The sequence below is a fragment of the Arachis ipaensis genome, chromosome B02, assembly GCF_000816755.2.
Source record: "Arachis ipaensis cultivar K30076 chromosome B02, Araip1.1, whole genome shotgun sequence".
Taxonomy (NCBI): domain Eukaryota; kingdom Viridiplantae; phylum Streptophyta; class Magnoliopsida; order Fabales; family Fabaceae; genus Arachis; species Arachis ipaensis.
In genome coordinates, this window is record NC_029786.2 from 83,749,415 (window position 1) to 83,772,569 (window position 23,155).

General features: G+C 36.6%; 1 long non-coding RNA gene across 2 annotated transcripts; it reads left to right on the forward strand.

The window, feature by feature from the left end:
* LOC110268932 lies at positions 1,196-7,910 on the forward strand. 2 transcript variants are annotated; one of them, XR_002357688.1, is made up of 2 exons: positions 1,196-1,403; positions 1,635-7,910. It is a non-coding gene; the product is annotated as an uncharacterized LOC110268932 (long non-coding RNA). The 2 variants fall into 2 exon arrangements; XR_002357689.1 differs by having other exon boundaries at positions 3,258-7,910.

Sequence of the window (23,155 nt, forward strand, 5' to 3'; positions counted from 1 at the left end):
CATTTAATTGATTTAATAGATATACAAATAATAGCATTTACGAGTATTAATAATACTATATCTCCCTATTGATATCAGTATTATTTCAAAAATTGTATTCGATATAAATTTCAATTTCAAATGAGTTCAATTGTTATAAAAATTAAAATTGATATCCAAAAATTATCGCATTAAAATTGCTCTTACATCATTCTTCGACCCATCAGTAATTTCAAATAAATATTCAGTATATATAGGNTAAACTAAATTTTATTTATTTTTTAATATTTAAAATGTCTAAATTTTATTCGAAATATCTGATATGAATCAGCAAGCAATAAAGAAATTTAAACACTAAAATCAATGTAGTAGTTCGTAATGAAGTGAAGGCTCGTATCAGGGACGAATTAAGCAAGGAAATTGAAAAAAAAAAGATAACCTATAATTAGAAAATTGGGGTCTGATATTAACAGAGAAAAAATAGAAATAAGAGTATTTAGAAAAAGAAAAGTAAAAAAAAAAAGAAGACTCACATCACACATACTTTTTGCCATGATCCTCTTCTCAACTATTTCAAGTTGTTTCTAATTTTTCTCTCGGCTATTAGTTAGATTCAGCTCTTACTCCCTGCTAGCTGCTGCAATTCCTTTTTAATAGTGTCCTTCATTTTTATTGTATCAATATCATATTTCATTCCATTTTTGTCATTTGATTAATTTTTTTAAAAAAATTATCTATTATATTTGGCTCTTTTACATCTAAAATATTGTCAAATTTCTTTAATTTTATGTTTTATTTTGTAAAATTTAAAATTAAAAAAATTTCAAATTAATATTCGAAAGAATCATATGACATTAATTTAAGGGTAATTTACTTAATTAAACCAATTGAAATTAGATACTACCAGATTTAAGAAAATCTGAATGCATTATATTTTATTTTTTAATTTATTATATAAATCGTGGTAATGCTACTAGTTTTAACAAAAAATATAAAACCTAGAGGAATAACACAAGTTATGCCTTATATTTGTAGATATGAATTGTGATTCAGATACAAATTTTAATGATGTCAGAAATTTGACTTTAAATCACATGGAGACAAAGATTTATGCGGTTACCAAAACTATGTACAAGTAGAATAAAACTATGTTCGTAGAAAGCATAAATTGTGGGTATGTGACTGGTTTTACGCTAAAATGACGAAACCTATAGATCACCTATAATTTATAGCCAAGGAGGATAAAACCAATAAAAAACAATAATTTATGCATAGCGGTGACGTGCATATAAGACCAACCGTGAAGCAACACTTTTAGCAACAATAATGTGATTTTTTGAAACAACCAGTAAACTTGGTAGGGTGCACCGCACAACTGAATACGGTGTTGGATTACTCATGTGGCAAGGAATATAAATGAAGAGGTTAGTCTTTTTAAAATTTTTTCTGCTACATTGACTCTAATATTTGTGATGATAGTGTGAGCTGATAATCCGAATTACTATGTAGAACGTTATATAGTTGTCATAGATTGTAACACATTTATAACGGTAGAACTGACATAGTTATGCATGTTAGATAAATAGAAAATGAAATAAGTCACATTATTTTTAAAATCTATAAACATATAAACGAGTTGGATATCTGTTTTGTAGATGAGTCGTTGTATTGTTACCATGAAGAGGTAACGAAAGATGCCATTACACGAGCACATCATCTCTGACCTTTAGGTTGTTGAGTTGTACCATGTTGATAGGTTTCATGAGTAATGGTTCAAGGTTGATTAGGCTCTTGTTAGTGTATTTATAGAGCGATAGTATCCGGAGATCCATACATTTCATATGCCTTTTGATATGAGCTCTATGAGACAAACTGAGAACTATCATATGCTATAATACCAATTGGTCCAATTACAAGAGCAACAACTAAGAGAATAAAAGAAGGTTTTGCAAACATGGCTAAATTATTTGTTCAGGAGATGCATCAAGAATTAGCTAAGACAATAGTTAACAATTATGAAAAACCAAATGCCTTATTAGTTACAAATTGCATTAAAGACTTTCGTCAGTCAAGTTGAATCAAATAAGCATCATTGTATTAGTATTTACTTTAAGATTTATTTTATGTTTAATTTATTTTTTTTTTGTTTTAAGCTCAATTATATTTGACTCGTTTTTGTCTTAGTGAACTTATGAGTTAGGATTTTAAACTTAAGAGATATAAAAATCTTTAAACCTTTTAGCTATTTTTTCTTAATTTTTGATGAATAAAAATTTCTTGAGTTTTTTTGAAAAATTTGGGTGTGATAAGAAAGGTAGAGTGATTGCCTTAACTGTTGTATCAGGAAATCAAATTGAAGTAAATGAGTCTATTTCTTTGATTTTTCATCTTATTCTAAGTTTTGTTCAGTATCATTTGGTATCAGATTCAGGTATTAAATTAATTTTTATTGGTCTATGTTTATTCTTCTTATGTCTTGAAAAAAAAATTCATTTTCAATTGTGATTGTTCGATTCTTTTGTGTTCTTAAAAAAAATCTCAGTTATCGTCTCTTGTTTGTAGTGTTTTTTATTATTTAGGATATTTTAATTTAGTCTTCACCTGATACTTGTTCTTAGAACTATGTATCCACAAGGTTTGTCCTTTCTTCTAATTGCTTTTGTTGAGTATAGTGATATATTAGAAATTGTCATACGCAATTTGAATTTGACCATCACTTTAATACATTAGGAATTATTATACACAATAGTGTATCAGTTTCAAGTGTCGTAGCCTACACTAAAAAAAATTAATACAAAAAAAATCAACAAAAAAACAAAAGAGAAAGAAAGAAAAGATATAAATATTTAGATATATCTTTGATTTTGATTTTACACTTTTTTTTATTTTGTCTTGTTATTTTGATTCTTATCTTCACTTTGATATATTCTAGTGCCTTATTTTATTGTTCTAAGTACCTTTGTAATTTAACTCTATTCTTGTTCATCGATTTCTTCTACTTTTTATTTGGTTTCTAAAGTGTAACTAAATAGAACTCAAGAGTGATAAAAAGGCAAGAGCGGTGTGTTTAATAGAGGGTAAAAGCCAATTTTAAGAGTAAACACGAGTGTCCATCATCAAGTGAAATACGTGAAAGAGTGATTGCGAGGTCCTTTCTATAACATCTTTGCAAGTTCATTATTATGATGACCCACTCAAAAGATACTCTGAATCTCTGATTGATGTGAGAATGATACTAAGGGTCATTCAATACTTAACTAATCTCTTGAATGAATTAGAGGAATGGAGGCAGAAAGTGACACACACATTGTTCAATAATACAAAAATGAAACTTTTAGGAATTGGCATCAAAATCATAGATTATAACTCTGATGGGAATACAACACATCAACACAAAAATGAAGATAGCAATATCAAAGTCATCAAGATGCAAATACCACCGTTCAAAGAGAGAAACGACCTTGAAGTTTATTTGGAGTGAAAACGTAAGTTGAAAAGAATTTTTGCTTGTCATAATTACTTTGAGACAAAGAAAGTTCGTTTGGCAGCAGTTGCATTTTCTGACTATGCCTTGCTTTGGTGGGATGAACTAGCAAAGACAAGATGGCAGAATGATGATTATCCTATAGAGACTTGGGATCATATGAAGTGCCTCATGAAAAAGAGATTTGTGCCTTCATACTACTACAGAAAAGTGCATCAGAAGTTATACTGGTTGATTCAAGCCTCCAAGTCTGTTAAAGACTACAATAAGAAAATGGAGATGCTTATGATCAAGGCTAACATAGAAGAGGATACCAAAGTTACTATGACAAAATTTATAGGTGGTTTGAATAGAGCGATTGCTGATGTGGTGGAGTTACATCATTATGTAGAGATGGATAATTTAGTTAGTACGACAATGAAGATGGAGAGGAAACAACAAAGAAGAGCACCAAAAAATTGTCTCATGCTAATCCAAAGTAGACAGAGTCTCTAGTGATGACACAACAAATACGAAGTGTGTCGAATTTAAGGAGAAGTTATTTGATACTACAGAGAAGAAAGGTAATTCTAACTCTTCTTCTTCTGCTACTTCTAGGCACAAAGATATTAGATGCTTCAAGTGTCATGGTTTGGATCTTTATGTTAGTGATTTTTCGAACAAGAGGATGATGGTTATTAGAGGGGGTCATATTGTGTCTGATTCTAATTAAGGCGATGACTCTGATCATATTAGTGTGTCACCTTTGGAGGATTGTTCTGATGGTAATGTAAAATATGCAGTCCACTGTGAATCTCTTATTGTTAGGCGTGCTTTGAATTTGCAGCTGGTGAAAGCAGATAGCTTAAAATAATGCCAAAATCCTTTTTATTCTAGATGCTTGGTGGGTGGAAAGATATGTAGTATGATTATTGATGGAGGGAGTTAGACTAATGTGGCTAGTACACTTTGGTGGAGAAATTGGGCTTGACATCTGTTCGACACCCTAAACCATTTAGTTTCGAATAGTTGAATGACAGTGGTGAGATAAACGTTAACACGCAGGTGACAGTTGTGTTCTCTATTGGAAATTATGTTGATGAGGTATTTGTGATGTGGTGTTAATGCAAGATTGTCATTTATTATTAGGGAACATTGGCAGTTTGACTATCGAGCTATCCATGATGGTTACACAAATCAGTTCTCTTTTGATTTTAGTGGTTGTAAGATCACTCTTACTCTATTATCATCTAAAGAGGATTACCTTGACCAATTGAAGTTTCAACAGGATACCAAAAAAAATGGGATGTAAGGTATAAGAAAAATCTGAGAGAAAAGAGGCCATAAGAAAAAAGAATATAGGCAAAGGCCCAAAGGTGAGTGAAAAGAAAAAAAAAAGAGTGCATGTCATGAGAATAATGCGAATACAAAGAAAAATGAGAGAGTTGAGAGAAAATTGTTTCTTTGAAAAAGAGAGATATTTAAAGAATGCTTTAGTCGGCAAAAGAGCTATGATTATGGTTCGATTTAAAGACACTTTATTATTTGACACTGAACTAAACTCAAATTTTTCAAATAGATTTGTCTCTTTGTTATAGAAATTTGCAAATATCTTTTCTATTGACGTGCCAAGTAATTTGCCTTCATTACGAGAAATTAAGTGCCAAATTAATTTTATTCCTAGAGCTAGAATTTTTAATAGACCAGTCTATAAAAATAATTCTGAAGAGACAAAGATTCTTCAAAAGAAAGTGGAAGAATTACTGGCCAAAGGCTACATCAAAAAGAGTTTGAACTCATGTGCTATACCCGTTTGGTTGGTTCCAAAGAAAGATGGTACTTGAAGAATGTGTGTAGATTATTGTGTAGTCAACAAGATTATGATAAAGTATAGGCTAAATGACATGCTTAATGAATTTCTTGGTGCATGCATATTCACTAAAATTAATTTAAAAAGTGAGTATCACAAATTAGAATGAAACGAGGGGATGAATAAAAAACTACATTTAAAACAAAACATGGATTATATGAGTGGTTAGTAATGCCTTTTGGGTTAACTAACACACTTAGTACCTATATCTGTCTAATGAACCATGTTTTGCACGATGTTTTGGGTAAATTTATTGTTGTTTATTTTGATGATATTCTCATTTATAACACTTGTTTGGATGACCAATTGTCACATATTTCAGCTGTTTTGGAAGTGTTTCGAAAAGAGAAATTATATGCAAATCTTAAAAAGTGTACATTTTGTATTAATAGAGTTGTGTTTCTTAGTTTTATTGTGAGTGCGAGTGAAATTAAGGTTGATAAAAAAAATGTGAAGACTATTCATGAATGGCCAATGCCTAAAAATGCTTCTGAGGTAAAAAATATTTCACGGTTTAATTGAGTTTTATAGGAGATTTATGATAAATTTTTCTACTATTGTTGCACCTCTCACAAAGGTTATCAAAAATTATGTTGGATTTAAATGGGACAAATAACAAAAAACTGTATTCATACTCTAAAATATTATTTGTGTTCTTCCCTTATTCTTGTTTTACCTAACTTTGATAAAATTTTTGAGATTGAATGTGATGCTTTTGGAATTGGTATAAGTGTTGTTTCGATACAGAAAAAGCGAGCGATTACCTTCTTCAGTGAGACAACACTACCTATTACCCAAGAAATTTGTGACAAAAGACATGGTAAGTGGGTAAAATTCTTTGAGACATTTTTATATGTGATTTCATTTAAATAAGATAAAAAAAATATAGTTGTTGATGCCTTATCTAAGAGGTATACTTTGATTACTACACTTACTTCTAAGTTGTTAGGGTTTAAGTTTTAAAACAATTGTATACAACTGATGCTGAATTTTATGCTATTCATGTCTCTTGTGAACATGGTGCATTGAACAAATTTTATAGACATAAAGGTCTTTTATTTTGTGGTAATAGAATTTGTGTGTCTGCTTGTTCTAAGGGATTTACTTATTCTGGAATCACACAGTGGGATTTGATGGGTCATTTTGGTATACATAAGACTTTGGATGTTTTGTCTAAATATTTTTACTAGCCACAAATATGTAAGGATGTTAAAAAATTTTGTGCTAAATGTCTTGCATGTAAACAGGCTATAGCTAAGTCATTGTCACATAGTTTGTACACTCCTTCACCCGTTCCTATACATCCGTGGGTTAATAATTCTATGGATTTTGTTCTTAGTTTGGCTTGAACTAGTAAAGGTAGAGATAGCATTTTTGTTGTGGTAGACAGGTTTAGTAAAATAGCTCATTCATGCATGTCATAAAACTGATGATGCAACAAATATTATTGATATGTTCTTTAGAGAGGTTGTGCGCTTGCATGTTGTTCCCCAAACTATTATTTTTTATCATGATGTAAAAATTTTTTATTCATTTTTGGAGAGTGTTATGGAGTAAGTTGAGAACAAAATTATTATACTCTACTACTTGTCATTCTCAGACTAATGGTCAAACTGAAGTAGTAAATCGAACATTAGGAACTTTATTATGTGCTGTTGTTGGAAGAATCTGAAAACTTGAGAAGATTCACTTTTTAGTAAGTTTGCTTATAATAGAAAAATTCATTCTTCCATTTTCTCCTTTTGAACTTGTGTATAGTTTTAATCTTTTAACAGTTTTGGACTTATTACCTTTGACTTTGAGTGATCTTGTTAGCTTGGATGAAGAAGGTAAAGTTGAAAAGGTTAAGACAATGCACTTGAAAGCACGTGAGTTGATTGAAAAGAAAAATAGGTTGACAGCTTAAAGGGTGAATAAAGGTCGAAGACAACTTGTCTTTGAACCTGGTGACTGGGTATGGTTCACTTGGGAAAGGAGAGGTTTCTTAATCAAAGAAAATTCAAGTTAGATCCCAGGGGTAATGGTCCATTTCAGGTGTTAGAAAGGATCAATGACAATACATACAAGATTGATCTTCCAGGTGAGTATAATGTGCCAGCTACTTTTAATATCCCTAATCTATCTCCTTTTGATTTGAATTCAGGAGGGAGGGAATGATACGAGCTCAGTGGGATAAACTAAGAATTGTCATATGCCAATTGGTCTAATTACAAGAGCAACAGCTAAGAGAATAAAAGAAGATTTTGTAAACATGACTAAATTATTTGTTCAGAAAATGCATCAAGAATTGACCAAGACAATAGTTAATGATTATGAAAAACCAAACGTCCTACTAATTACAAGCATTGAAGACTCTCGTTAGTCAAGTTGAATCAAATAGGGATCACTTTATTAATATTTATTTTAAGACTTATTTTATGTTTATTTTATTTTATTTTATTTTGTTTGTTTTAGGCTCAATTATGATTTGCCCCATATTTGTCTTAGAAAATTTATGAGTTAGGTTTTTAAACCTAAGAGGTATACAAACATCTAAACCTTGTAGTTACTTTTTCTTAATTTTTTATGAATGAAAATTTCTTGAGTTTCTTTGAGAAACTTGGGTGTGAAGAGGAGAGGTAGAGTGATTCCCTTAACTATTACATCAGGAAGTCAAATTGAGGTAGAGGAGTCCCTTTCTTTGATTTTCCATCTTATCCTAGGTTTCGTTCCATATCACCTTTTAGAGAGTGCACAATCACATTGCAGGATGTTGCGTACCAGTTTGAACTTCTAGTAGATGGTGAGATTGTGAGTGGGTGTTTGTCACAGTTTGAGCAGTTATTTGGTGAGCTTCCTCCTGACCAATATATTCACAAGCACAATGTCTATCAGAGTTAGCTTCAGCAGATATTTAGGGTTTTCCTTCCAGAGGTCAGTGAAGATACTGTCAGGATTTATGCTCGAGCATACATTATGATGCTCTTATCAACTTAGTTGTTTGGAGATAAGTCTGGTGCTCGAGTTCACATTTGCTGGTTTCTCTATGTTGCAAAGCCAGATGAATTGGAAAAATATGGTTGGGGCTCTACCACATTGGCGTGTTTGTACCGCTGCATGTGTCGTGTTGCCAACCAAAATGTAGTATAGTTAGCTAGTCTATTGGCCCTTCTCCAGCCATGGATATTTTGGCATTTTTCCATATTCAAACTCCGTAGATATGATTCATTTGTTTGGCCATTGGAATCTAGGTAATATTCTTGGTACAAATCTACGAGTTAATATAATAGTTGATATTAGCTATTTTGTTTATAACGGTAAGATGATTGTATTGCAGGTGAAAGGGATTTAGTCCTTCATATCATAAGAGAGAGTCTAGGTTGGTTCATACTAGGTTGAGGATGGATTTATTGTGATCTACTAAGATAAGTATCTTCTATGTTCTTTAATCATATTGTAGCGTTAAATATCCTGAAGTCGTAAAGTAACACCTCTATGTTTTAACGGATTTGTGGAGGTCATACAATGTCCTAGAGGTACAAATTATTGTGGATCACGCTATCCTTGAGCACATACATCAAATATTATGGCGCTGTATTACTACTCTGATCTACTTTGTTATTATTGAGTGGTATCAGGTTGATCGTGTTATACCTCAGTTTGGTGCAGTTTGGTGGAGTGCAACACCAACTAGAGAGAACTCTGACATTGATTTCCTAATGTCAAAGGATTAGAGGGGTGGAGATCGATGGTTTTCCGAGTATCATTTGAAATGGCTGAAATTTTGAAATGCTAGAGAGCAGGCGGTCCTACACTTCAACCTTGTCCCTGATCTCGGTCCATCGGTAAATTTCATAGATTGGTGGCATTGAGAGGCACGGAGGTTTCTTCTCTTGGATTTGCCTCCCTAGGATCCATGAAGTCTCCACCCCAATAGGTGATAATGATATTGCAAGAGATGAAAAGTGTATGATCCTAGATTTTAACTAGCATATCCCTTACCTCACCTTCACACTAGAGAAGGGTGCCATTGCGAACCTCAACTTTAAATGGTAGGGTCTGATGAACCACAATTGTTAAGCAGTGTGTTAAATCTGGGTGGATAAAGTTATCCAAACTACCTCCATCCATTAGAACTCAAACCTCTATGCCATTGACAGATTCTGTGAACTAAATAGACATCCTTCCAGGTATCCCAATCAAAATATTGTAGGAAAGGTGCAATTGTTTGAATGTTTCCAAGTCAGCCAATGGTTGTTTGATTTTGGCTTCTCTTCCATTATCGCATTTACACACGAAAATTCCTCCACTAACTAAATGATAAAATAGTATTTCACTGCGCATCAATGTAAGGGTGAATAACATTCGTCACAAGTGAAGCAAACTCCCTTCTCTTGTCGAAACTGGATATCTATGGGAGACAATTTTCTTATGGAATGTGGATTAAGGAATGACAGGGAATTTTCACCTCTGTGCATTGGGAACAAATTTCTCCCCAAATTAGGAATGATGACAACAGGTACCAATGAGGACAGGGACATACCCCCAACCCGACCACCCATAATCTGTCCCCGTCTCTGCGACAGGTAACGAGGGTCCCGTATCCTCCCGGGACTGGGGTCTCTGTGAATATCTGTAAATTAAAGAAAAAAAACTAAAAAAAAATAGAAATGTGCACCATCACCAGCAACATTCAGTAATAAGTTCACAAACCATACCCAAACCAAATCAATCAAACACAAAAAATACCTAAACCATAAAAATAAAAATAAAAATAAAAATAAAATCTATTTTGAAAAAAAAAAAGAAATGCCTTTTTGTTCGTGGATTATAACATCGTCGATGGCAGAACTTCCATCAGCAGCGTCACCTCTCTTTCTTCTCTGATCTCTCTTTACCGAATGTAATTTCTGCATATAATAGCCCGTGGCCCTTCTTCTCTCTTCTCAGGCACGCGATGACGTTCTCCTCGGCTGAGTCAGGTGCGTGATGAAGAACGATCTTTTTAGAAGACGCAATGATGACCGTCCTCTAATGTGACAAAGACGGCGATGGTTCTCCCGCTCACGCGATGAAGACGGTGTCGCTCTCTGACATGACGATTATCCTCGGGTTGGGTCAGGAAAACGACGACACCATTCTCCTCAGCTCCATCAGGGGCATGACGGTGACGTCCTTCTCAGCTGAGTAAGGCGTGTGACGGTGCGACGCAATGTTCTCCTCAGATAGGATTCTCATGCGCACGACTACCGCATTGACCAATGACCTTGAGAGTGAGAGGGAAAAGTAGCAAGAAGGGGAAGCGCGGCGGTGAAGGTGGAGGAGGGTAACGGTAGCGTCATGGCAGTGAGAGGAGAGGTGGAGACTAGAGAAATCCCTTTTGGTTTTCAAACTTGATGAACTGAGAGCTAAGAAGTGACGCCTTAGGATTTCTAAAAGTGTAAAGTTAATATATATACATCAAGGGCATTTTAGTCATTTCTTATTATGGACGTTACACGGGTATCCATAGAGCAGGGACTTCTATCCCTGCCCCCATCCCATTTATTATACGGATTCCCATCTTCCGTCCCCACGAGAGGGAAAATAGCCTCCAAACCTATACCCCGCCAGGTAAATCCCTGCGGGTAGCTGCCTTGTTAGGAAAAATTACCATGCCTACCTTAAATAACTTAGCCAAGGAAATAGCCTGCATGAAAGATGATGGACAGTGCATCTTAACCTCACGCTTAAGTTTGAAGACAATTGAGCAATAAAATAGTCCATCAACAATAATTTATCCATACCAAATACTTGAGCAGCCAAGTTATTAAAAGCCTCAAATTAAGATTTCAGATACAAAGATTGTTTTAGTTTAAACAATTCCTCTCTAGGATTCTTGAATTGAGGAGGACCAAACTGAATTTGTATAGCCAGAGATAAAGTAAATCAACCATGTACCTGATATAGTTGTTCCCAAATTTGAAACCATGCCAACACTTTCCCTTCCAAATTAACAACAACCGGATCTCATATATGCAAAAAATTAATTCGTCTGAAATATCCACTAGAGCCACATCGTCACCACCCAAGAAATGCGAGAAGCTAACCCAAAGCTACCGCGGTGGAGCAAAGGCTGAAAGCAGTTGAGACTGGCACGATGAATCCTCCAATTTCTAGGCGGGATACACTTATATCGATGCCAGTCATTGGGTAATCACAGCCAATTATTCTTAATGACCATCAAACTATTTGGCAAGCCAATTAATCGTGGCTTGCATAGTTTGTAAACACGTACTCTCCACCATTGAAAACTCAATGAAAGCACCAAATTGATATGCACTGAAACAAAGACCAAAGATAAGTATTGTAGTGAAGGAATAAATACAGGGTATATTTTTGGGATTTTCTTCCACAAATGACAAAATATTTGAAAGCAAGTATAATGAATGAAGAAATGAACAAATCAACAAGTGTATATCCAGCAATCACTTGCATAAGTAAAAGGATAGCTTTCAGTTACTAATAGAAGAAATAGTATATCAGAGAGGTTTTCTCACTTAACCGTGTTTATCCTTTGACTGTATTGCCCTTTCTAGATGTATCAAAGCTCTTATTAACTTCAGATGTTTATTTTATTTATTAAGTCTTGAGGTGTTTATTTTTATGTTATTCGCATATATATATATACCCAATGGATTAAATTACTCATTTCTCATCATAACAACATGCTTCAGCTGAATTAGGCCTATTTCTCACAAAAAGCCTCCTTTTAATCTCACGATCTTGCAACAAAAAGGGTTGAGAAAAGAACAACTTCTTATGCAGACAAAATCCAAGACATTAAAATCCATTTGATGGTCCTACTCCTAAAATCCATATATGTGTGAGTGTATTTGAAAAATGATAGTCCTACTCTTTTAATATATTTTTTTTGTCATGAGTTATTGTAAGGTTAATAGGTGTTCATGCCCTGGGTCGAGCTATACGACCCGGGCTGATTAAAGACAAGTCGACCGACCTCTTGAGGTCTGGAATTCCCGACCTCTTCTCAAAGAGTTCGGCCAAATCGCTACAGGGAGCCCAAGCAGGCCCAAATAAAGGAACATAGCTCAATCTAAAGGCAACTAAAGCCTAGAAAGATAAGGGCGGTTCCCCTTAAAGATAAGATGACTTCACTCAGAAGATAAGATAAGATAACAAACTTATCTTATCCGGAGAGGTCAGCCTACACTACTATAAATACACTGGAGTACCCAGGTATAACTCATACTCTGATTCTACTAAAAACTTTCTTAAAGCCCATGCTAACTTAAGCATCGGAGTCTGGTGCGGTATTTGTAACCCACTAACTTACCGGCAAGTGCACTGGGTCGTACCAAGTAATACCTTACGTGAGTAAGGGTCAATCCCACGAGGATTGATGGATTAAGCAACAATAGTATTTGATAGGCTTAGTTAGACAAACAGAAAAGAGTAATTGAGAGTTCAAAAGCATTAAACAATAAAGAAGAGTTTGAAGACAGGCAGGTGAATAAGTTGGGAGTAAAATATTGAGAAGACAGTTAAGGTTTCAGAGTTATCTATTTTTCCGGATTAACTTTTCTTACTAACTATTTTAATCATGTATGATTTAATTTATGGCAAACTATATGTGACTAGACCCTAATTCCTTAGACCTTCCTAGTCTCCTCTAAAATTCATTAGCTGCTAATTCCTTAGTCAATTAATTTCAATTAGAAGGTGATGATCAAATTTCAGTTTATATGCCACAAAAACTCTAATTACCCAAAAATAAAAGGATTATATGTCACGTATCCCGTTAAATCCAGATAATTAAAATTTAGAAGAATATATTTTCAAGCTGTTGTTCAAGTAAAGAGCTTTTCCAAGTTTTACAAGAACTCAAATAGAAAGAGGGTCATACTTCCGTTCCACCCAAATTCATAAGATAAAGAGCGAAAACAATTCTTAAATTATAAATCCATGCATAAATTAAAATAGAAAAAGCAATAAAATTAATCCATAGAAATAGACAGAGCTCCTAACCTTAACAATGGAGGATTAGTTGCTCATGGTTCAGAGTAGAAAATAAAGATTCTAATAAAATGTATTTTTGTAGTCTGGGATCTGAATCCCCTTTTATAACTAATCCTAATAATTTAAAAATCAAATTTCTAAAGTTAAAATTAAAATAATATCTTTTCCTATTTAAAAATCAAATTCGAATTAATTAACAAGTCTTCAGCTGATGGGTGGGGACCACTTGATTTGTCCATTCTGCAGCTTCTAATCTATGTTTTCTGTGCTGGAAACTGGGTCAAAACAGCCCAGAAATCACCCCTAGCGTCTTTTTGCATTTTTTGCACGTTGCGCATGTCATGCGTACGCGTCGGTCATGCGCACGCGTCGATGGTCTTTTTCGCGAGTCACGCGGACGCGTCGGTCACGTGGACGCGTCGCTTTGCAAATCTTCAAATCATGTATACGTGTCACTCCTCGCTGCCATCTCCTTTGATTCTTGTGCTGCAGAAACTCCATCAAATCCAGCCGAATGCTACCTAAAATAAACAGTATTGCACAAAACTCAAAATAGCATCCATAGTGGCTAAAATATAATTAATTCTTAATTAAACTCAACAATTTACATGCAAATTTACTAGAAAAAAATAGAAAAGATGCTCACGCATCACAACACCAAACTTGAATTGTTGCTTGTCCTCAAGCAACCAAAACTAATATAAGCTTAGGATGTGAATTTGCATGAGAATGAGAGTTCGATTAAGCTCATGTCTCTTCTTATAGTGGGGTTTACAACTGCAATCCTGAATAGTTTTGGCATCTCACTTTATCCTTTGAAGTTCAGAATGATTGGCATCCATAGGAACTCAGAATTCAGATAGTGTTATTGATTCTCTTAGTTCAGTATGTTGATTCTTGAACACAGCTACTTTATGAGTCTTGGCCGTGACCCTAAGCATTTTGTTTTTCAGTATTACCACTGGATACATAAATGCCACAGACACATAACTGGGTGAACCTTTTTAGATTGTGACTCAGCTTTGCTAGAGTCTCCAGTTAGAGGTGCCCAGAGTTCTTAAGCACACTCTTTTTGCTTTGGATCACGACTTTAACTACTCAATCTCAAGCTTTTCACTTGACACCTTCACGCCACAAGCACATGGTTAGGGACAGCTTGATTTAGCCACTTAGGCCAGGATTTTATTCCTTTGGGCCCTCCTATCCATTAATGCTCAAAGTCTTGGATCCTTTTTACCCTTTGCCTTTAAGTTTGAAGGGTTATTGGCTTTTTCTGCTTGCTTTTCTCTTTTTTTTTTCTATAAATTTTTTTCGCAAGCTTCGTGTTTTTCACTGCTTTTTCTTGCTTCAAGAATCAATTTTATGATTTTTCAAATTATCAATAATATTTCTCTTTTTTTATCATTCTTTCAAGAGTCAACAATTTTAACATTCATAAACTTCACTATCAAAATTATGCACTGTTCAAGCATTCATTCAGAATACAGAAAGTACCACCACATCTAAGTAAATGAGACTACTCTAAAAATTAAACTCAAATTCTCATGCACTACATTTGTTCTTCTTTCTTTTTGATTTCAAGCTCAGTGGGCAATACATGAGACATCTTTCAGAATTAAAGCACTTAACAGAAAATTAAACTAGAACCTGTGAATCTACTAATAAAGGATCATGCAATAAACAAAACAAAGTAGCAGGAAACCCGAACATAACATAATAAAAGCGGGAAGGAATAAAAAATGAAAGGAACTCAACCACCTTAGTTATCCGAGTGGTCGTTTTATTCTTCAGGTTGTGCTCCTTTGTGAAGATGATTCACCTCCCTTAGTGCCATAAAAAGAAAAACCATAAGTAAAGCGTCAACACCAAACTTAAAGGTTTGCTTGTCCTCAAGCAAAGAAGAATTGAAAATAGAGAGGGACATAAAAAGACATACGGAGGAGTAAAAACAAATATTAATCTAAAAGAAACCAAAAATAAAAGACGTTGAAGGGGTATATATATATATAAGAGAGGGGGGGTACGTGTATGGGAAGGGAAGGATATGAATGAGGGGGTAGGTGGGGTGGTCATGGAAATTGGTCACAGGAATTGGAAGCGATGAGTCCAGGGGTTACGGGCAAAAGGAAAGAGAATCAGGGGCATGGGTTGCTCTTTTTTTTTTAATTTTTTTCTGGCTCCTGTTCTAAAATAGCTGCATGATCAGAAAATTAGTAAGAACTTAATAAAAATCAAATAAGTAAGAAAACTACTACTACGAAAAATAACTAAGGATACGAAATTATCGGGTTGCCTCCTGACAAGCGCTTCTTTAACGTCACTAGCTTGACGGTCAGCTCCTCTAAGGAGGGGGATCATAGGGGCTCAGCTCTTCACCCCTTACTTTGAACTTCTTTCCTGTGTCTTCATAAATTAGCTCAATATGCTCCAGAGAGAGGATTCTGTTTACTGTATAAATCCATGCTGGAGTCTTAGTCAACACCACCTTCATTCCTGGGGAGAAACCTTCAGTGGGGATCTTTTTGTTTCTCCATCTTCTGAGTATTTTCTTCTTTTTGGGAACCTCCTCCTTGGTGGATGATGCATTTCCAACACCAAACTTAGGTTTGATGTCAGGAGGAATTTTACTGATTGTCACCAAAGGAGGTTTGAGTTGCAGACTCTGCTGTGCATCATCAGGGGGTTCTTGAAGGTTTGGATCAATAAGCTCAGCCTGCATGCACCTCTCTCCTTCACCTGTTGAATGTATATCTTTAAGACATGAAAGACCAGTTGCTCATTATGCACTCTAAGCACTAATTTACCTACTTCTACATCAATCAGAGCTCTTCCAGTGGCTAGGAATGGTCTTCCTAGAATTATAGAGGCATTCTCATCCTCCCCTGTATCAAGAATTACAAAATCTGCTAGGAGGAAGAACTTACCCACTTTGACCAAGATATTTTCTACTAATCCGTATGCAGGCTTCATAGATTTGTCTGTCATCTGTAATGCTATCTTTGTGGGTTGTGCCTCTTGGATCTGCAGCCTCTTCATCACAGACAAGGGCATTAAATTGATGCTTGCTCCCAGATCACATAACGCTTTCTCCAAGGTTGTGCTCCCAATGGTGCATGGAATTTGAAAGCTCCCTGGATCTGGCATCTTCTTTGGTAAGTTATTCTGAATGATGGCACTGCATTCTTTAGTCAGGACCACTGTCTCATCTCCCTTTAAAGACTTCTTCTTTGACAACAGCTCCTTCATGAACTTGGCATAGAGAGGCATTTGTTCCAAAACCTCAGCAAAAAGAATATTTATTTGTAACTTTCTGAAGACTTCCAAGAACTTTGAAAACTGCTTGTCCTTGGTCTCCTTTTGAAGTCTCTGAGGATATGGCATTTTTGGTTTGTACTCAGGAGCCTTTGGCAATGTAGGATAAGTGTCAAGAGAGTCTGGGAATGGGTTGTCCGCACGCTTTGGAGGGGCGTGCTCTACTTCTTCCTTTTTCTCCTCTGGAGCTTCCTTTTCAACTAGCTCTTCATTGGCCTTGGTCTCAGAGCCAGCTACTTTACCACTTCTCAATTGAATAACCTTGCAATCTTCTCCTAGGTTCACCACTGTATCACCTTGAAATGTACTTGTAGACCTCTCAAGTATTTGCTTTCTCAGTTGGCCCACTAGCACCTCTAAGTTTCTAATGGAGGCTCTGGTTTCCTGCGTAACTTGTGCTTCCATACTTGCTACTTGTTCACTTATTACGGTGATAGCCTTACATTCCTCTCTTGGATTTAGAATTGTGTTACCAGGAAGGCTATTAGTGGTCTGCTGATCAATTTCATTAACTTTTGTGGCTAATTGACCCATTTGAATCTCCAGGTTCTTGATGGATGCTCTGGTTTCCTGTCTAAAACCTGTCAATATTGCTTCAAATCATTGTTCTACTGAAAACCGCCCTGAGAACTATTATTGAAGTTCTGAGGTCTATGAGGTTAATCTCTCCATCCAAAATTTGGGTGATTCCTCCACCCGTGATTGTATGTCTTAGAATATGGATCATTGTTGGGATTTCTAGGACCACTCCCAATGTAATTGACCTGTTCAGAAGAAGATTGAGCATAATCATAATTATCATTTTGCATAAAGTTACCTGCCATGTCATAGGAGACTTCCTGTGGTGGATTTTAGGTGTTGATAGCTGAGACTTACATGCAACCCATCTGTTGAGTAAGTAGATTTATTTGCTGAGACATAAGCTTGTTCTGAGCAAGAAGAGCATTCACAGCTTCTACTTCCAACACGCCTCTCTTTTGAGAGGTCTTAGAGTTCACAGAATTCCTGTTAAATGAGTATAAATATTGGTTGCTAGCAACTAATTCAATAAGCTCAATAGTCTCCTCTGGTGTCTTCTTTTTATGCAATGAACCACCTGCAGAGGTATCTAACTCATCTTGGACATCTCACCCAAGCCTTCATAAAAGATATCTAGTTGGGTCCATTTGGAGAACATGTCTGGAGGACATTGCCTAGTCAGTAGCTTGTATCTCTCCCAAGCTTCATAAAGAGTTTCACCCTCCTTCTGCCTGAAGGTCTGAACCTCCAACCTAAGCTTAGTCAACTTCTTTGGTGGGAAAAATTTAGTGAGAAATTCAGTAACAACCTTTTCCCAAGTATTCAGACTCTCCTTTGGTTGGGAATCTAGCCATAGCTTTGCTTTATCCCTTAGAGCAAACGAAAAAAGTATGAGTCTGTACACCTCAGGATTCACTCTATTTATCTTCACAGTATCACAAATCTGCAGAAAATAAGATATAAACTGATTTGGATCTTCATGAGGAAGTCCATGATATTGGCAGTTTTGTTGCACCAGGGTGACCAGTTGTGGCTTCAATTCAAAGTTGTTTGCAGTTTTAGGAGGCACCACAATGCTCTTTCCATAAAGATCTGCAATAGGAGCAGAATAAGAGCCAAGCATTTTTCTTTGTTGATCATCCCATTCGGATTTGCCACATTGGCATTAGCATTATTATTAGGATCCATAGTGGATTCTGTAGCCTTGCAAAGTCTTGCTTGTTGTAAACGCCGCCTGAAAGTTCTTTTAGGTTCAGGATCAAAGTCTAAGAGATGTTCTTTGTTTCTGTTCCTGCGCATACACAAACAGAAAACAAAAAAAGATGGGACTCAATCCTTGGCAACGATGCCAAAAAACTTGGTGCGGTATTTCTAACCACAGACTAACCGGCAAGTGCACCGGGTCGTACCAAGTAATATCTTACGTGAGTAAGGGTCGATCCCACGAGGATTGATGGATTAAGCAACAATAGTATTTGATAGACTTAGTTAGACAAACAGAAAAGAGTAATTGAGAGTTCAAAAGCATTAAACAATAAAGAAGAATTTGAAGCCAGACAGGTGAATAAGTTGGGAGTAAAATATTGAGAAGACAGTTAAGGTTTCAGAGTTATCTATTTTTCTGGATTAACTTTTCTTACTAACTATTTTAATCATGTAGGATTTAATTTATAGCAAACTATATGTGACTAGACCCTAATTCCTTAGACCTTCCTAGTCTCCTCTAAAATTCATTAACTGCTAATTCCTTAGTCAATTAATTCCAATTAGAAGGTGATGATCAAATTTCAGTTTATATGCCACAAAAACTCTAATTACCAAAAAATAAAAGGATTATATGTCATGTATCCCGTTAAATCCAGATAATTAAAATTTAGAAGAATATATTTTCAAGCTGTTGTTCAAGTAAAGAACTTTTCCAAGTTTTACAAGAACTCAAATAGAAAGAGAGTCATACTTCCGTTCCACCCAAATTCATAAGATAAAGAGCGAAAACAATTCTTAAATTATAAATCCATGCATAAATTAAAATAGAAAAAGCAATAAAATTAATACATAGAAATAGACAGAGCTCCTAACCTTAACAATGGAGGATTAGTTGCTCATGGTTTAGAGTAGAAAATAAGGATTCTAATAAAATGTATTTTTGTAGTCTGGGGACCACTTGATTTGTCCATTCTACAGCTTCTAATCTGTGTTTTCTGGGCTAGAAACTGGGTCAAAACAGCCCAGAAATCGCCCCTAGCGTCTTTCTGCATTTTTTGCACGTTGCGCATGTCACGCGTACGCGTCGGTCATGCGCACGCGTCGATGGTTTTTTTCGCGAGTCACGCGGACGCGTTGGTCACGCGGACGCGTCGCTTTGCAAATCTTCAAATCACGCGTACGCGTCACTCATCGCTGCCATCTCCTTTGATTCTTATGCTGCAGAAATTCCATTAAATCCAGCCGAATGCTACCTAAAATAAACAGTATTGCACAAAACTCAAAATAGCATCCATAGTGGCTAAAATATAATTTATTCTTAATTAAACTCAACAAATTACATGCAAATTTACTAGAAAAAAATAGAAAAGATGCTCACGCATCATAGTCTCTTGTAGGTACCACCACCCTCCGGTGACGAAGGATCAGCAGCACCACCAAGTCCAACAAGTCAGACACACCAGCTTCGGCCACCACCGCAGATCTCATCCGAGATCGACCTACAGTTTTAGGTAACCCTCGGAATATTTTCCTTTATGGATGCTTATTCGGGATATAATTAAATCCCAATGTACCCACCTGATCAAGAAAAGACCTCTTTTCTAACCCCAAAGGCAAATTACTGTTATGTCGTCATGCCATATGGACTCAAAAATGCAGGAGCTACCTACCAAAGATTAATGAATAAGGTCTTCGCAGACCATACCGGGAAACTCATGGAGGTATATGTGGATGACATGTTGGTAAAAACACAAAGTGAGGAATCATTACTATCCGACCTCGCCAAAGTGTTCGACACCATCAGAAAGCATGGCATGCGACTTAATCCCGCAAAGTGTACTTTTGCAGTAGAAGCCGGCAAATACCTGGGTTTCATGCTAACACAACGAAGAATTGAGGCAAACCCGGATAAATGCCGAGCTATACTTAACATGAAAAGTCCGACCTGCGTCAAAGAAGTACAACAACTCAACGGAAGACTGGCAGCCTTGTCCAGATTTCTAGCCGGATCGGCCATAAGATCTCTCCCCTTTTACGCCACATTAAGAAGGAAAAGAGGTTTGAATGGACTACAGAGTGCGAGCAAGCTTTTCAGGATTTCAAAAAATTCCTAGGACAACCACCCATTCTTACTCGACCACGAGAAGGAGAAGCACTCATATTATACCTCGCAGTGGGAAGTCGGGCAATAGCCTCAGCACTAGTCAGAAAGGACAAAAATGGGCAACAACCCATATACTTCATCAGCAAAGCCCTACAAGGGGCCAAATTGAACTATCAAAAGATAGAAAAGTTTGCCTACGCTCTTATACTAACTTCTCGACGACTGCGCCTATATTTTCAAGCTCATACCATCAAGGTTCAGACTAACCAACCTATAAAAGGCATTCTACAGAAGACAGACTTAGCTGACCGAATTTTACAGTGGGCAGTCGAGCTATCTGAGTTCGATCTTCAATATGAAGCTCGCACGGCCATCAAGTCTCAGTATTTGGCCGACTTCATTGCTGAGTACACTGACACCCTGGGAACTCTTACAAAATGGAATCTCTATGTAGACGGCTCTTCAAACAAAACCGGGAGTGGTGCAGGTGTGATAATAGAAAGCGACCAGGGAACCCAAATGGAACTCTCCCTAAAATTTGAGTTCCCTGCTTTAAACAACCAGGCCGAATACGAGGCATTACTAGCTGGATTGAGACTGGCTAAGGAGGTTAGAGTTCAAAAGCTTATTATCTTCAGCGATTCGCAAGTAGTCACCTCACAAATAGCAGGGAGTTACCAAGCTAAGGATCCTACCATGAAAAAGTACCTGGACAAGACCAGGGAACAGCTCGAACAACTCGGGGAATATGAAGTCCACCATATCCCCCGGGAACAGAACGCTCGAGCTGATGCACTCTCAAAATCAGTCAGCACCAAACCAGGAGCAAATAATAGAAGCCTCATCCAAGAAATACTGCAAAGACCATCAATCTCGGAAGAAGAAAAGGTCCTAGCCATATCAGGTCAGGATAAAGGATGGATGACCCCCATAATCAATTACCTCAAATCAAAGACACTTCCCACAGATAAAAAGGAGGCAAAGAGGCTAAGACGAGAAGCACAGTACTACACAATCATAAACAACATCCTATACAAGAGAGGGATCTCGACACCCCTATTAAAATGTGTACCGACCTCCAACACAAAGGAGGTCTTGGAAGAAATACACAGTGGCATATGTGGCAACCATCTTGGAGCACGAACTCTCTTCAAAAAGGTACTCCGAGCTGGATTCTTTTGGCCGACTTTGCAAAAGGAAGCAACAGTGTTCGTAAAGACATGTCTACCATGTCAGAAACATGCTAACTTCCACATCACCTTGGCCGTTCGCAAAATGGGGACTCGACCTCCAGGGACCCTTTCCCCAAGGATCGGGACAAGTCAAGTTCCTCATTGTAGGGGTAGATTAATTCACAAAGTGGATTGAGGTAGAGCCCCTAGCTAATGCCACAGCTCAAAGAAGTCGGAAATTCTTATACAGAAACATCGTTACAAGATTTGGGGTTCCCTACTCCATCACCACAGACAATAGAACTCAATTCACGGACACAGGCTTTAGAAAGTTGGTGGCAGACTTGAAAATAAAGCACCAATTTACATCCGTAGAATACCCACAAGCTAATGGACAAGCAGAAGCAGCTAACAAAGTTATATTGGCTGGGTTAAAACAGAGATTACAGGACGCAAAAGGAGCCTGGGCTGAAGAGCTCCCACAAGTCCTATGGGCATATCGGACAACTCCACACTCCACCACAAGGGAATCACCTTTACGACCCGGGATGATTAAAGACAAGACGACCGACCTCTTCAGGTCTGGAATTCCCGACCTCTTCTCAAAGAGTTCGGCCAAATCGCTACAGGGAGCCCAAGCAGGCCCAAATAAAGGAACATAGCCCAATCTAAAGGCAACTAAAGCCTAGAAAGATAAGGGCGGTTCCCCTTAAAGATAAGATGACTTCGCTCAGAAGATAAGATAAGATAACTAACTTATCTTATCCGGAGAGGTCAGCCTACACTACTATAAATACACTGGAGTACCCAGGTATAACTCATACTCTGATTCTACAAAAAACCTGCTTAAAGCCCATGCTAACTTAAGCATTGGAGTCTCTTGCAGGTATCACCACCCTCTGGTGACGAAGGATCAGCAGCACCACCAAGTCCAACAAGTCTGACACACCAGCTCCGGCCACCACCGCAGATCTCATCCGAGATCGACCTACAGTTTCAGGTAACCCTCGGAACAATAGGAGTTACAAACTTACAGTATCTGAAATGGGACCAACTTCAAAGACCATGCCTAGGTCCTTCATGTTCATGACCAAAACAATTTCTGACAAAAACATAAATAGTTAAATACACAAAAAAAGGATTCATGAATGAAGTGCCAAAGAAGCAAAGAAACTGTGCCAAAGATGGCCAAACATGAAGGCATCCTCTCTGCTACTGTAAAGGAGGAGTGTTTATGGGCAGAACCGGATTTAGTTAGACCCGAATCCGGCCCTAAAAGGCCGCTAGGCTTATTTTAACCTGATCCAGAAACGATCTGAAATAAATTGGGTTAAACTCAGGGTTGCGAGAATCGAACCGGTTAATAAACTGGTAAGGTGGCTGGTTCACTGATTCGATGGTTTGACCGAAATTCAACTGGAATCCAATTTGTTTAATTAAATATTAAATAAAATTATTAAAAATTTAATATATAATTTAGAATATTTAAATTCAATAAATTCTAAACTAATAAAATTTAAAATTTCACTATT